The sequence below is a fragment of the Pantherophis guttatus genome, chromosome 2 (genome assembly GCF_059756535.1).
Source record: "Pantherophis guttatus breed Tessera chromosome 2, ASM5975653v1, whole genome shotgun sequence".
Classification (NCBI taxonomy): Eukaryota; Metazoa; Chordata; class Lepidosauria; order Squamata; family Colubridae; genus Pantherophis; species Pantherophis guttatus.
The window spans coordinates 151,655,159-151,661,158 of NC_142064.1; positions in this window are offsets into that span (position 1 = coordinate 151,655,159).

Sequence of the window (6,000 nt, forward strand, 5' to 3'; positions counted from 1 at the left end):
CGTAGGCAACGACTTCGGTCTCTTGGAAGTTGAACTCATGACCATGTTCCTCCATATGCATCCAAATCTGGGAGCGCTGTTCCTTACGTCTGACCGCTAGTTTGTGCTCATGCACCCTCATTTTCAGTCATTTTGATGTTTCTCCTATGTAATGACCTGTGCAATTGCTGCAGTTAATACGATAGATTATTGAGGAAGTCTCCTCCTTCGGCAAAGCTTCTTTCGGGCGCATTACTCTCTTCCTCAGTTTTTGGTCAGGTCTGTGTGCCACTTTAACCCCATGTGCTGCAAGGATGCGTGCCGTGGTTTCGGACACCCCCTGTATGTATGGGAGCACCCTCCACGTTGTTGTTCCGCATGCGCCCTCCATGGGCTGCCGGGCCCTGGGTGTAATACATTGATGGATAAAATCCCTCGAATAGCCATTGAGAGTGCAGACCTGGTGAAGATGTGCACGTTCTTTTGCTTTGGCTGCCTGTGTGCTGCAATGGGTATCTATCCTGCTAAATAATGCCCGAATGCAGCTAACTTTGTGCGCATTAGGGTGATTGCTCTCGTTGTGTAAAATGTGATCTGTGCTTGTGGTCTTTCGGTATACTTCTGTGTCGATGCTCCCATCTGGGTTGCGGCTGATTTGCACATCCAGGAAGGCTAGTTTATTATTGGCCTCCTCTTCCATCGTGAACTGGATATCCGGGTATATGGAGTTGAGGGTTCCCATAAACCTGGTGCTATCCTTTTGTTTAATGATGGTGAATGTGTCATTGACATAGCATGCCCAAAACTTGGGTTTGTATATTTTCATTGCTTCCTACTCTAACCGCTGGAGGACTGCCTCCGCAATCACCCCCGAGATTGGTGATCCCATCGGTGTGCCCTTGGTTTGTTCATACATTTGGTCATTAAACGTGAAATAAGTTTTAAGGCAAAATTTCAGTAGGTGAATGAGGTCATCCGTGCTAGCTTTGCCCCTAGCTTGATAGAGGCAATGCTGTTCATGAGATGACAGATTCCACGTTTTATATTGCATTACTGCCCTTAACTATTTTTTTTCCAAAATGTATTTATAAATAACATATCAATACACACAAACACACACGGACACACACACAGAGTGCACTAATTGGAATACTATATAATGTAAAATAAATAAGGACCTTTCTTTGCAGAGTTGGTTATAACAGGGAAAATATAAAATATGAATATTACAAGAAATATATACAAACATGTATATTTTTCCTTGCAAACTTATTGTTATCATTCCTAACTCTTGAGGACTTTTGAAAGCTCTTGAAATTCTCTCTGTTGTAGTACTATGTTTGCATATTGGATATGCTTTATTCTATGAGTTACTGAGAGTTAATTTTGATTCCAGTAGTATAGAAATCTGTTTAATAAATAAATATCAGGTTTTTCTCCCTCTAATTGTCCATTCATTCAACAAAGAAGGTCAATCAGCAAAAAAACCACAATGCAATAAAGATGGGGCTTTATTGCCTTAGCAGGGAGTGGTGGAGAGGTTTATTTATTTAGCAGATTTATATAACCATGCATCTCAAAAACATGACTCTGGGCAGAGTACAATAAAGCCACCAGTTAAAATCAAAACAAAATAAAAACATTTAGGTACAATTAACCTAAATTTATATAAAACACCAGGAAAATGCACCAACATTTGACACACAGCGTAACCATCTCAAGAGCTCCCCATTTCCCTGGAAAATCCAAGCTTGCTAAACGAATCATGTCAGAGCCATCCTCATCTTGGGGAGAATGATATTCCAAGGCAGGGTGCCCTGGCAGAAAAGGTTTGCTTGATGATTCCTGCTAACTGAAGCTCCTTGGCCAATGTTACCATCAAGATGCCCTCCTGCCAGACTTGATACAATGGGTAGATGTCACTGGGGAGAGGTGGTCTTTCAAGTAACTGCTTCATGCCATGTAGAGCATTAAAGATCAAAACCAGCATCTTGAATTGAACCTGGAAGTAAACTGGCAACCACTGCAACTAATGGAACAGAGGTGTCACATGTGCCATTCTAGGAGCACATATTACTGCCCACACTCTGCATTTTGCACCAATTGAAGTTATCAGATGTTCTTTAAGCCCCATGTAAAGTGAATTAGAATAGTCCATTCTGGAGTTGACCAGGGCATGAATAACTGAGCAGAGCTTCAATTGACACACAACACAATGTTGTGCAAATCCTAGACATGACGGTCGTCTGCTTTTCAAGCAGGAGTCATGAGCCCCAGATTGCATACCAGGTCTGTTTTGGATAATGCCACCCTATCTGGTATCAAAGAGGCTAAGGTCCAAGGTCCAAAAAGTTCTAAAGCCCAAAGCTGCTCTGTCATGGCCCCATTGGAGCCTGGGTTCCAGGACGAGGAGACAGAGCTGGGCCAATGGAGGAGGATGGCACAGCTTCTCTGATCCCAGAGGAGCAACCAGGGGAGTAGGATGAGGCAGTCCTGGGTCCCTTGGGCTTTAGAGGGATGGCCGGCAATGGAGAGAGGGTGCAGGATGACCAAGTGAGGGAGGAGGAGAGGGAAAGTGTAGGCAGCAGAGTAGAGGAGCTCTGGAGCTCTGGGGAGGTGCCTCCCCTGCCCAATCCTTGAGCATGGAGGGTGGAGAGGAGGGATCAGCACAGGGGGAACCAATGACTCGGGGGGGGGAGGATGCCCCATCACAAGGGGAATAAGATTTAAAGAGACCCCGTGGGGGGTGCACTTGTCAGGAACAAGCATTGCCTTTTTCCAGCCATACTTGCAGTTGTTGACATCTTACCATCTTGTCTTACTGTGTTTAGCCTTGCTTTGTCTGGGTTTGACTTGCCTTGCTTTGCCTGGCCTGGTTGTGGGCAAGTACTCTGTAACACAGCTCTGCTTTGGGTTGTGCTGCAGCCTAGCAACCCCTCTGTGCAATGAGGACTCCCTGGAACCAACTTTTCTGAACTGTGAAGTCAAAAGTCCATTCTTCCACTCCTCCCACACTCAGCCTTCGTTGTCGTTATTGCAGTGTTGACTCTGCATGGCTGGTTCATCCAGCACTGCAGAAGACCAAAGGCATCCTGGCACTGCACCATCTGGAACAGTGTGGTGGAGTGGGATGCGATCTTCTCAAGTCGCGATGCCTGGAGCAGTGGGATAGATGTGGAGAAAGGACACTCCCAGGCCTCCATCCTTGATGTTAGCATGGAAGTAGTCCACAGTCTTTAGGCAGCTGCAGCCAGCATCTCACCACTGCACAGATCAAACAGTCTAGCTTGCTAAGTGTGTTTCTGTGCACATGATCTAGGATAAGCTCCTGTGTGAATTTGGGCACCAGGAATGTTTTCAGTAACTGCATCTGCTGTTGCGGCTTTAGCAGTGCCCACAAGAGCTCCTGAAACAGAGAGTCCAACTTGCCGGTGTGCTTGCGGATGATGCGGCCTTTTCAGTTGAACTGGAGGCTGAGATAGTGAACCAAATCCCCTGGCCCAAGCGGGTTGATGTTTTCTCCCTCACACTCATAGGCGGTTGGTAGAAGGGCCATGCATTTCCGCTTTCCGTCCTTGGTGATGGTGAGGCCAACAGATTTCCTGGCATTAAGTGTCATGCAAGCTTTGGAAAGTGCTTCAGACAGGAGGTGTAATTTTTCCTGGAGCCAAGGGGACTTCTCTGCAAGTAAAACTAGGTCATCAGCATAAGCAATACTGTTGATCCGATGGTCGTCAAAGTCATACCCATTGCTGGGTAGAGAGGCTGTAGCGATATCCTCGATGACCATGATGAAGAGTAGCGGAGACAGAGGGTCGTCCTGCTGGACTCTCCAACCACATGGGGTGGTAGTTTCTGAAAGTTGTACTGTGGACCGCTTGTAGAGGTGGCAAAGATACGACACCAAGGGAGATGGTAGACCTGCAGCTGTGGCGACACAAAAAAGTGTGTTATGTGAAACGGTCTCATAAACCTTGGTGATGTCCAGGAATAGCATTGCACAAGGTTCAGGCTTCGTATGGACCTTTTGAAGAATGAAATGCAGAATGGGCCTCACCTCTAGGCAACCATCCTACTGAAGAAACCCATGCTGGAAAGGCAAGAGCTGAAGCGTATCACGGAGACGCCACACCAGGATCTTGTGAAAGGCATGGAGGATGATAGAGGCGATCAAAATAGGGCGGTAGTCTCCTGGAGTTGATGCAGCATCCGTCTTTGGTAGAAAGACCACCCTTGAGCTGGCAAGATGTGCGGTGGGCCCCGGGTGGCTAGTAGCAGGTTGAAATAGGCTGCTAGCGATGGTTGGTGCCAGGTCAGGAGATCAGTTGCAGGGATGCAGTCTAGGCCCGAAGCACTAGCTGTCATGCTCTTCAGAGCTGCAGTGACCTCAGATGGGGTAACTACATGCAGGAGGGACCAATGCACAGCTGATGGAGTAGCTGGTGCCCTATTATCGACTGCACTTGGAGTTCCAAATACTGTAGACCAGTATTGCTCCATCTCTGGTGGCAGGGGTTGTGGCCCGCGATACGCGTTCTTCCATTGCCCAGAGAAAATGGTGGATGCCGCATCTCATCGTCGGAGTTTGTAGGCCCTAAGGATGTCACCTTTGCTCCATTGGTGAGTCGTGGATGTAGAGCGGAGCTTCAATGGCTTCCACGTATGCAGGAACCAACGCGGGGCATGATCCTGAAGAAGGGCCCTGCCCCGTGTCTGGCTCATCACACCAGATTGTAGATCTCAGGCAATCTGGTTCAGCTCTTCTGCCCCCATCTTGGCTTCTCACAAGTTCAAAGCTGCCACTTCCAGGAGGGTGGTCATCCAGGAAGCTGCTAGGTCACGGCCAGACACTGCTTTGGTGGCAGATGACAGTGCCGGCAGGTCCAGTCCGGGAACAGGGATAGAATCGGTGCCCATCTCTGGTGAAGGATATTGGGTCAGATGGTGGGACCCACTTGATGGTTTGAAGGTGCTTTTTTTTTCCCATATTTTTTTTTTTATTTTCAATTTATAATAATAACTTCTTATTTGCGGTCACAGACCAAAATACAAATATAATTGCAAAAGAACGTGGGGAAAGTAACATCATAAACAGTTGGCTACCAGAAGCCTTAGCTGAGAGGAATTACAGCGTTCTCCTCTAATAGTTACAGCTCTTTAAAAAAATGTAGAAACCTGAAAAGTAATGTGTGAGGAGCCGTCTCCTAAACAATATAAGGTCAAATTACTAACACTGGATCCAGAGAGATCTGTTTCTAGGAGAGACAGTAATTTAGTCCTGCCGGCGTTATACATAGGGCAGTATAAAAGAACATGCTCCATAGTTTCGACCTCAGCTCTATCACAGGGGCATAACTGCTCACTTATCGGGAGCCTCTTAAATCTATACTTAGGGATGGTTAAAGTGTAAAAATATGAGGCCATCCTCAGTCCATAATTGTTAAATTAGCTGAAGATCAGAGGGGAGCAGGTTTTATTTTCAATTTACATAATAAACATTTTTTAACAGTACTGTGTCATGTGTGTCTTACAGGTATTTACATTTATTTCTATACATTTTTGTTTCTCTGTTCTAACCAGTTATACCACTTATCCCACACCACATAAAATTCTGCTGCTTCCTTGCCTTTCATATCTAACATGAGCCTATACATCTCAGCACATTCTAGTATCGTGTATATAATCATCTCATTGGCTGGTATATTTTCTAGTTTCCAACATTGAGCATAGACAATTCTCACTGCTGTTACTATGTGTAGAATAATGTATTGGAGTTGCTTCTTCATCTTTCGGTTAATAATTCCTAATAAAAATAATTGAGCTTTGAGTTCAATTTGTTCTCCTGTCATCTCCTGCAGCCATCCCCTTATCTGTTCCCAATATTTTTTTGCTTTGGGGCATTGCCACCACATGTGATAAAATGTTCCGTCTTTGTACTTACACTTCCAGCATTCCGGTTTCATATTTGCATACATTTTAGCCAATCTCGCCAGTGTTATATTTATTTATTTATTTATTTAT